Source organism: Podarcis raffonei, chromosome 14 (genome assembly GCF_027172205.1).
Source record: "Podarcis raffonei isolate rPodRaf1 chromosome 14, rPodRaf1.pri, whole genome shotgun sequence".
Lineage (NCBI taxonomy): Eukaryota > Metazoa > Chordata > Lepidosauria > Squamata > Lacertidae > Podarcis > Podarcis raffonei.
In genome coordinates this window covers 15,030,892-15,041,571 of record NC_070615.1, presented here as the reverse complement: position 1 = coordinate 15,041,571, position 10,680 = coordinate 15,030,892, and positions in this window count along the sequence as shown.

Genomic DNA, 10,680 nt, shown 5'->3' with positions numbered 1-10,680 from the left:
CTGCAAGACCATCACATGTGGAAAAATGACCCTTCAACCTCTTTCAACCCTTCAACCTCTTCCAGCATTTACCTGCCTCTGATTTAAACATCTTTGCTGGTCTGTTTGGTGTTAAATACCACCTATGGATCATCTTCAAGTAGTTTTCCTTTAGTGTATGACATGCAGCGAACTTCAATCCACTTTTCTGTTAAGTTGTGGGTGTGCATATCAGATGACACAGCGATTCTTCAAACAGCTCTTGTTTATTCACAGGCCCAGAACAGAACTGAACTGAAGGGTTCAGCCAACCTGCTTATATAGAGCTCCACTACAAAAGCAACAGTAACAACTTTCTGTAACTATCCAATCACTGAACGTCACTTTCAATTCCTTATTTGCATATGTGGACCTGAGTGAAAACTATCTACGGTATCCCCCTGCTGGCCCAGGGTGAGAACTTCAGCTCATAACATTTTCCACAATTGTTCCCATAAATCTAACTCAATGTTAGATTTAGAGAAGTGGCAATAAACAGTCATGGCTTCCCCAGCAGAATTCTGGGAGCTGTAGTTTGCTAAGGGTGCTGAGCATTGCTTAGATATGCCTATTACCCTCCCGGAGCTAGAACTCCCAGAGTTCCCTAAGAAATTACATTTCCCAGGATTCTTTTTTTTGGGGGGGGGGGTTGAAAGGCAGAATTGTTAAAGAGGTAAAGGTAAAGGGACCCCTGACCATTTGGCCCAGTTGTGACCGACTCTGGGTTGCGGTGCTCATCTAGCTTTATTGGCCAAGGGAGCCGGCGTACAGCTTCCAGGTCATGTGGCCAGCATGACTAAGCCGCTTCTGGCGAACCAGAGCAGCGCATAGAAACGCCGTTTACCTTCCCACCACAGCGGTACCTATTTATCTACTTGCACTTTGACGTGCTTTCAAACTGCTAGGTTGGCAGGAGCAGGGACCGAGCAACGGGAGCTCATCCCGTCGTGGGGATTTGAACCACCGACCTTCTGATCGGCAAGTCCTAGGCTCTGTGGCTTAACCCACAGCGCCACCCGCGTCCCAAAGTGGCGTAAGTGTGCTTTAAATGTATGGGGCGGGTGTGCCCTTGTTTCCGCTTGACTCATCCCTGGCAAATTCTGTTTTATGAGCTGTCTAAGCTCCCAAAGCAGGCGGCATGAAACAGAATTATGTTGCTCACACTTAGCCAGGTACCAAGGGAGAACGTAGGAGAAAAAGCCGTTTCACGTCATCTGTTGCCATAATGTTCTCTCCTCTGCAAAGCTGTACCATGGCTGTCTCCAAGCCAGGAAAAGCCTTTGTGGGAATGTAAACAGCAACGTCAGAACGAAGGCCCTCCCTCTTAAGAACCAAATAGCTTCTTGGAGGAATCCAGGCAACCGCTGTTGCTATGGATACGGCAGCGCTCAGTGATGGTGGCCTACAGGAACATTTCCGAAACGAGCTCCTAATTATAGTATACCAAATCACCCACTCAAAACTAAGACAGCTTGGGAAAGTTTGACAAAATAGTTTGTTTTTTTCATTCTACACAGAAAGCAAGGCAGAAAACAAGGCATTTTATGCAATTGTGCTCTCAAACATGCACCAATTATTATTACCAAGTTGTAGTCATAGTGTTATTTGGGGGACACACACATATATATTTCTAATATCACACGTACACACCCCAGTCTTCACAATTTAAGTAGACTTATGGGGAGGCTATAGTCATTCTGGTGAGAAGTGACAATAGATGTCTAAAAATGTGGGAAGGCTTTGGCAGTATGCAAATTTTTAAGTGTAGCCAACTGCACCCTAGTCGCACTAAAAATTACAAGCACTTTTTTACCATGGCTTCCCTCAAATAATTCTGGGAGCTGTAGCTTGTTAAGGTGCTGAGAGTTGTCAAGATACCCCTATTACCTTTACAGAGCTGCAATTTCTAAAGTGGTTTAACAATAAATTCCTCTTTCTTGGGAACTCTGTGACTCTGGGAGGTAGGGTTATTGGTTTGATCTTGTTTTTATTATTTGTTTTGTGTTCTCATTTTATATTTTTATGTTGTGAAGTACCCAGTGTTTTCGGATGAAGGGTGGTGTATAAATTTAATAAGTAGTTATTATAAGAATTTTAAGGTCACATATATATTAAAAAAATGTTCATAACTGTATATATAAACCACATGTCAGAAACCCCACAGAAAAGGTCCTGAACAAATTGACCTCAGATATTTCTCTGCAAGGTCAAAGTGGGAAACCTCCCCATTGTCTCTTTCCTCACAAATACTGTCTTAAGGGCACATTAAAGATATGAACAGGGTGTGAGCCAGCGTACAGCTTCCGGGTCATTTGGCCAGCATGACTAAGCCGCTTCTGGAAAACCAGAGCAGCGCACAGAAACGTTGTTTACCTTCCCGCCGGAGCGGTACCTATTTATCTACTTGCACTTTGCTTTCGAACTGCTAGGTTGGCAGGAGCAGGGACCGAACAACGGGGGCTCACCCTGTTGCGGGGACTCGAATCACCAACCTTCTGATTGGCAAGTCCTAGGCTCTGTGGTTTAACCCACAGTGCCAACCGCGTCCCTATTGAGCATTGTAGTATCCAACTAATCTAGAATGCAGCAGCAAGACTGGTGACTGGGAGCGGCTGCCGAAACCACATAACACCAGTCTTGAAAGACCTACATCGGCTCCCATTACGTTTCCAAGCACAATTCAAAGTGTTGGTGCTGACCTTTAAAGCCCTAAACGGCCTCGGCCCAGTATACTTGAAGGAGCATCTCCAACCCCATTGTTCAGCCTGGACACTGAGATCCAGCGCCGAGGGCCTTCTGGTGGTTCCCTCCCTGCGAGAAGCGAGGTTACAGGGAACCAGGCAGAGGGCCTTCTTGGTAGTGGCACCCGCCCTGTGGAACGCACTCTCATCAAATATCAACTAAATAAATAACTATCTGACGTTTAGAAGACATCTGAAGGCAGCCCTGTTTAGGGAAGTTTTTAATGACTGATGTTTTAATGTATTTTTAATCTTTAGTTGGAAGCCGCCCAGAGTGGCTGGGGAAACCTAGCCGGATGGGCGGGGTATAAATAATGAATTGTTTTTGTTGTTGTTGTTGGACTTGTCCCTGAGTCAACAGGCCTGGGAGCCAGCTGCGCTATTTCTCTTACAGGTAAAACCCCTCTGTGAACATCCGCAGTGGCCAATAAATAGCAAATATTAAAAAGAAGTGGCTATAGTCCGCGTTGTGTTCCGTTTTCCTGCTGCGACACGAACCCACAGAAGTGTGCATGCCAGCGAGTTAAAAGCAATCCTTGGGCTGCTCCGAGGCTCAGGATCTTTAGGTCAATTTATAGCTCTGTGGGAAATGCCTCTCCGCCCACCCTGCCCCGCACCTCCAGCTCACTCCGATGCTAATTTTAATTGGCTTGTCAGGAGAGAGGCAGCGAACGTTTCCGCTAGGTGAAAAGAGCAGAGGGTGGCGTGTAATTGCTGTCGCCACCTCTGCAGCTCTTGGGCACTGGGGATGGAGACAGAGATCGAGGAGGAGGAGGAGGATTCCAATGACTCATTCTTTAATAATATTGATTGGGATAAAGCTGCAGCTGCAGCTTCGTAGGCAAAAGCAGGAAAGGTCTCCCAGCTCGACAGACTCAAAATCTCTTCCTCCTACTTTGGAGCAGAGATGTACCATTTCCTGACTTGTTGGTTAGAGAGAGAGAGAGAGAGAGAGAGAGTTAGTTGTTGTGGGGTTTTCTTTTGCAGATGTGCAAATTGGGCTCTCCTACTGAAGGGACGCAGGTAGCGCTGTGGGTTAAACCACAGAGCCTAGGGCTTGCCGATCAGAAGGTCGGTGGTTTGAATCCCCGTGACGGGGTGAGCTCCCGTTGTTCGGTCCCTGCTCCTGCCAACCTAGCAGTTCAAAAGCACATCAAAGTGCAAGTAGATAAATAGGTACCGCTCCGGCGGGAAGGTAAACGGCGTTTCCGTGCGCTGCTCTGGTTCGCCAGAAGCGGCTTAGTCATGCTGGCCACATGACCCGGAAGCTGTATGCCAGCTCCCTCAGCCAATAAAGCGAGATGAGTGCCACAACCCCGGAGTCGGCCACGACTGGACCTAATGGTCAGGGGTCCCTTTACCTTTACCTGGTGTGGGGGCAATGTGCCCACCATTTGTCCGAACAGCTTGCACGCGTTGTCTGAGTGTGGATTATTGCTGCTGATGGCTTAATAAGAGGAGCAGGTCTCCAGGCCCCCAAGGAGTTTACTGTGTAAAACAGAGAGTGGAGGGAAACAGGCAGGGTGGGTGGCGAGGAGAGGAGCAGGCCGATGGAACGAGTGATCCGTGTAAGCAAATCACATTAACTCCATCTGCTTGCCAGCCTTGCTATAATCTGCATAGCACTTTGGTCCGTAAAGCGCATTTGCATTCTTTGTCATCTAAGACAGACGTAATTCCCCATTTTTAATTATATGTGGGCAAATTGATAACACTACTTTTATACATGGTGGCTTGCAGAGGTGCCAGCTTGCAAGGATGATTGTGGGGGGGCAAAGTTGCATGCGTGAGGTCGCAATGTCCCAAGGTCAGGAGGAGCCAGGGGCGGAGCCGAATGCAGCGGTTGTGTGGTTTCGTTGGCTGGTACATCCTCTGTCTCCTCTTGGCGCTGCCACCACCGTAAGGCTACTTCAACCCTTCTCTGTGGCAAGAGGAGCAGGAGCAGGAATCAGCCACTGGAGCAGCAGTGTGGGCGGCTCTCCCCCATGCTTTTTGGGTATTGGGGGGGCATGGCCCTGGCCCCCGAAATATAAAGGTAAAGGTAAAGGGACCCCTGACCGTTAGGTCCAGTCCAGACTGACTCTGGGGTTGTGGCGCTCATCTCGCTTTATTGGCCGAGGGAGCAGGCGTACAGCTTCCAGGTCATGTGGCCAGCAGGACTAAGCTGCTTCTGGCGAACCAGAGCAGCGCACGGAAATGCTGTTTACCTTCCCGCCGGAGCAGTACCTATTTATCTACTTGCACTTTGACGTGCTTTCGAATTGCTAGGTTGACAGGAGCAGGGACTGAGCAACGGGAGCTCACCCAGTCGCGGGGATTCGAACCGCCGACCTTCTGATCAACAAGTTCTAGGCTCTGTGGTTTAACCCACAGTGCCACCTGCGTCCCCCCCCAAATATAGAGGGGCCCAAAAGGGCTCTGCCCCCCCGGTGGCTTTCTAAACTGCCATTTCATCATTTTACGTGGCCGCTGTTGCACCAGTGTTTTCCAGCAACGACAAAGGTCAGTCATTCCTAAAATCATAGTGGGTGTCTGCCAGGGAGCTCTGATCTCTCAGAATTCCCTTTGCCAACCTGCTGCCCTCCAGCTGTGCTGATTGGAGCTGATGGGAGTTGTAGTCCAATACATCTGGAGGGGTAGCAGACTTGCAAAGGCTTCCCTAAGCACATGTACCTACGGGACCACCTCTCCTGGTATGTCCCACGGAGGACCTTACGGTCTTCAAATAATAACATCTTGGAGATCCCGAGCCACAGGGAAGTTAGGCTGGCCTCAACCAGAGCCAGGGCTTTTTCAGCTGTGGCCCCGATCTGGTGGAACGCTCTGTCACAAGAGACTAGGGCCCTGCGGGACTTGACATCTTTCCGTAGGGCCTGCAAGACAGAGCTGTTCCACCAGGCCTTTGGCCAAGGCACAGTCTGACCCCCTCTCTCCTTCTGTAATCCTCGTAGAACTCTAGCCCAATGGTTGCCATTAACTTGACTCTGAATTGATTTTAGAATGTATTTCAATTAATTGATTGTGATTTTATGTAAACTGTTATTTTTACTGTTGTTGGGCGCTCTGAGCCCGGCTTCAGCTGGGGAGGGTGGGATATAAATAAATTATTATTATAATAATTATTATTTATTCCATACAGTTTGGGACCAGATTGCCTGATCCCTTATAGAGCCAATTGATCACTGCGCTCTGCAGGTGCAGACACTCTCTTACCCAATGGAGGCTGATCCATTAGGCCAAGTGAGGCACTACCCGGCCATCCTCAGTCTGCTCTCAGCCAGCCCCCACTTGCTTATCTTCATACTTAAAACCAGTCCAGGAGGTGGCCCTGGCTGTCAGCTTCTTCCTCATCCTCAGTCTCAGTGTTACAGCAGGGATGGATACAAAACTAGGATTGGTTGGCTCTAGCGCCACCTGCTGCTGGTCTCCAGGCCTTCTGCCCTACCAAGTCAATGAGCACCAGACACCACTGATCTTACCAAATTCCCTCAATGAGAATTAGACATGAAAAACATTCCCCTAAGTATTAGAGAGGCGCCATCTCTGCTGTATTTTTGGCGCCTACTGGAAATCTTCCTCTTCTAAGAAGCCTTTTAAATTGAGATCTGCTTCTGTATTAGAATTGTTTTATAATAGGTTTTTATTCTTTTATTCCTCATGGTTTGCCCTTCTTTGCGAGGAAGGGCAGGATACAAATTTAAAAGTAAATAAGTGTTTAGGAATACACGTTTGTTCCCCATGCTTTATTTATTATTGAATTAAAGCTTTTATAGTCCACCTTTCATCAATTCAGATACAACACATAAAAACAACCAATCAAATGATCATATAAACGATGCCGTATCGTCAAATGAACCAAAGCAACTATAAAAACAACACAGCAGAAATTAACTCAGGAAAAAATTAAACGCCTGGGCAAATAAGCAAATCTTAACCCAAACTTTATATGGGAAATGCCAGAGTAAATCTGGAGTAAATCTGATGAGTTGAATCTATAGTGAAAGGGCTGTTGAGTATATACCTCAGGGAAGAATTTGAACCTAGACTTTTTTGAAAGCATATTCCATTGCATATGCAAAAATTCTCGACTGAAGTGCCTTTGCAACCCACAGAGCTCCATGTATGCAATGGAAGGAATTGCGTCAATTGGAGTGAACCTCTCTGCTGTAGGGTTTTATTTGACAATACAGCACAGCTGTAATGTTTTGCTTGCGGTTTCATCTACTTTTCCTGTTTTACTTTTGAATTTGAACTCTTCCCTTTTAACTTTTGAATTTTCATTATTCTTATTGTCGCTTGAATGGTACTTGGTTGAACTCTTCTCTGTCTGTAAGCTGCTTTGGGAGCCCCATTCCAGGGATGGAAAAAGCAAAGCAGAAATGCGTCAAATACAGCAAAAGCAGGGATGATCTCAGGCTGGCACACCGACCTCTTTGTGTGTGTCCTTAAATAGCATCGATCTGAGACCCAGCATGTGTATTATCACCATTTATCTAATTATAACTTCCAGCTTGTCTGCGATAGATGTTTGCACAGGGAACTGGTGAGACTGAGAGATGGAACGTGCTGCATTTTCTCTAATGGTGTGGAACAAAATAAGCACCTGTTCATCCACAACTCCCAAGTAATTCCCCCTTTTTACATCTTTGCTCTGTTGGCTATCTCATCGGCTATTAATTTCGTACTTGCAGGGGTAGGAAATGCATCAGCTTGCCCTGTGTGCTCCATCTCAATTATGCCTTTCCGCAAAACGATATGACCCTCCCCCTACTTTTTAGCAATATATTATTATGATGACGGGTGCTGTTGCTCGTTCACTGGAAATCTAAAGAGGAAAAAGCCAAATAAAAAGGACTTCCTATGGAGAAGAGCCATAGCTCAGTGTTTTGCATGTGTAATGTTTCAGGTTCAGTCCAGGTAGGGCTATGAGACTCTTGTTCAAAACTCTGAAGAGCTGCTGCCAGTCAGTGTAGACGATACTGAGCTAGATAATAATAATAATAATAATAATAATAATAATAATAATAATAATTGTTAGGTTGTGGGCGAACATATCAGACGACACAGCGATTCTTCAAACAGCTCTTGTTTATTCAGAGGCCAGAACAGAACTGAACTGAAGAGCTCAGTCAGCCTGCTTATATTGAGCTCCAGAACAACGTAACTGTAGCAACTTTCTAAAACTATCCAATCACTGAACGTCACTTTCGATCCTTCATTTGCATAACTATCTACAGTATCCCCCTGCTGGCCCAGGGTGGGAACTTCAGTACATAAATAATAATAATAATAATAATAATAATAATAATAATAATTTTTATTTATACCCCGCCCTCCCCAGCCAAGGCTGGGCTCAGGGCGGCTAACAAGCAATAATAAAAACAAGTTGAATGAATACAACTTAAAAACAAGATTAAAACACAACATTAAAATATTGAAACATTAAAATATTAAAATGCAGCCTCATCACAGGAGGGGAAAGGAAAAAGAAATAGAAAGAGGGGGAGGGGGAGGGAATCAAATTGGCTCCAAGCCAAAGGCCAGGCGGAACAACTCTGTCTTACAGGCCCTGCGGAAAGAAATCAGATCCTGCAGGGCCCTGGTCTCATGAGGCAGAGCGTTCCACCAGGCCGGAGCCAGAGTTGAAAAGGCCCTGGCTCTGGTTGAGGCTAATCTGACTTCCTTAGGGCCCGGGACCACTAGGGTGTTGCTATTTATGGACCTTGAGGCTCTCCATGGGGCCTCAAGTATTTTTCGCTCTATAAGACACACCCGACCATAAGACGCACCTAGTTTTAGAGAACAAAAAAATATTCTCTCCCTCTCCTCAGCACCTCTCTAGCAAAGCGGGAGGAGAAATGGATGGGGCTCCGTTTCTCCTCCCGCTTCGCTGAAAGGGCGCTGCGCAGAGAGGGAAAGCTGCACAGCACCTCTCCAGCGAAGCAACGCAAAGCCTCCTGAGCGCAGTGGGAGCGCTCCCACTGCGCTCAGGAGGCTTCGGGCGGCTGTCCCTGAAGCCAGGAGAGCAAGAGGGATCGGTGCGCACCAATCCCTCTTGCTCTCCTGGCTTCTGCCAAAGCTGCGCAGCCTGCATTCGCTCCATAAGACGCACACACATTTCCCCTTACTTTTTAGGAGGGAAAAAGTGCGTCTTATAGAGCGAAAAATACAGTATATAATGTTGCTCTCTACGCAGTGGTGAAGCTGCATACTCTGGCACCAGGGGTGGAGAGCAGGCGGGGGCATGGCTGGTGCGTGTCCCGTGGGGCGTGGCGCACATCCCATGGGTGTGGCGTGCGTCCTGGGGGCGTGGCGCGCTGTCTTTGGGGGCGTGGTGCCTGGCGCGGTGATGGGGTATGTGGCGCATGTCCGGGGGGCAGCCGCAAATGTAACCCCCTCCCCAATGGTGCTGGGGGCAGTGCGCTCCCCCCGCCAGTGTTTCTGCATTCCTAAGCCAGTGATGCCATTACCAACTCCTTTCCTAGCAGTGAATTTTAATATGCTGCCTGGTTCTATTTTAATCTCTCAGCTTCTATAAATTCAGCATTATTAATCTTTGCTGCTGTTCTTCTAGGAAATTCTATTAGGCACTCTGTCTTTGGTTTATTTAATTTGCTTTTGTTCGTAAACTCTACCAGAGGAAAGGAGAAATCATGGAAGGCAGTAGCCACAAATTTGTAGGTACAGTGGTACCTCGGGTTACAGACGCTTTAGGTTACAGACTCTGCTAACCCAGAAATAGTACCTTGGGTTAAGAACTTTGCTTCAGGATGAGAACAGAAATCGCGCGGCAGCAGGAGGCCCCATTAGCTAAAGTGGTGCTTCAGGTTAAGAACAGTTTCAGGTTAAGAACGGACCTCCAGAACGAATTAAGTACGGTACTTAACCCGAAGTACCACTGTACAAGGATCGAGATCAGAAGTGGGGATTTTTTCCCCCAGCCTCAAAGCCACATTCCCTTCTGGGGGCCACAAGTGAATGGTGGGCAGGGGCACAGAAACAAACGTGAATGTTACCTTTATAAAGGAGGCTAGTTTCTACATACACTGAGGGCAGTGCTATTTTTCTAGAAAAAGAAGTGCCAGAACTTTAAATGCCTCTCTTGTTCTGTTACAAAGACAATGGCGCCCACCTGATGGGTGAGGAACATAGTTTCGGTGAGTTCCGGATGAAAAAATGCCCTGACTCAGGGACACATTCGAGACAGGCAGAAGCTGAAGGAGCAGGGTCACTGAGGGGAGATTATTGAAAGCCAGGTAAGTCATGGAGGCCACATTCTGCCCCTGCATCTGAACTTCTGCACCCCTACTTTCACGCTCAGAGTTCTTCTTCACAAGACTTTCCCCATTCACTTCGAAGGAGGGACCAGTTCATAGCTGTCAACCATCCCTTATTTGGCGGGAAAGTCCCTTATCCCAGCGCTGTGTCCCGCTGCTGTCCCTTATTGATGATGTCCCTTAAATTTCCCAGGTTTCAAAGGAAGCAGCTCCTCTCCCTCCCGCCCTGCCGGCAAGGGAGGAGGGAGGCTCCAACTGTGTTGCTTGGCTGCGTTGCTCACCCAATAAGGAGTCTAAGAACGACTGGGGGGTGGAGTTTGCATGCTTTGTGCCAATCGAATCGGCCGCGTTGCCTGGGGACTCGCCTTTGCTCAGCGCTTCCCAGCGGAGAGGTGACGGTGGTTTTCCTTGCTGCGTCCCCTTTGCTGGGTTGCCTCGCTGTGGGAACCACCGCTTGAGGCTTCATTTGGCTGCTGGCTGGGCTTTCTGCCTTTGGCTCGGAGGGGCTTAGAAGCTGAACATACCTGTGTTCGGAAAATCCTTTATTTTGGCTGTTGATCCCTTATTTTTGAGGCTGCTGGTCCCTTATTTTCAAATCTGCAAGTTGACAGCTATGGACCAGTTCTGTGAAGGAAGTGAACAGG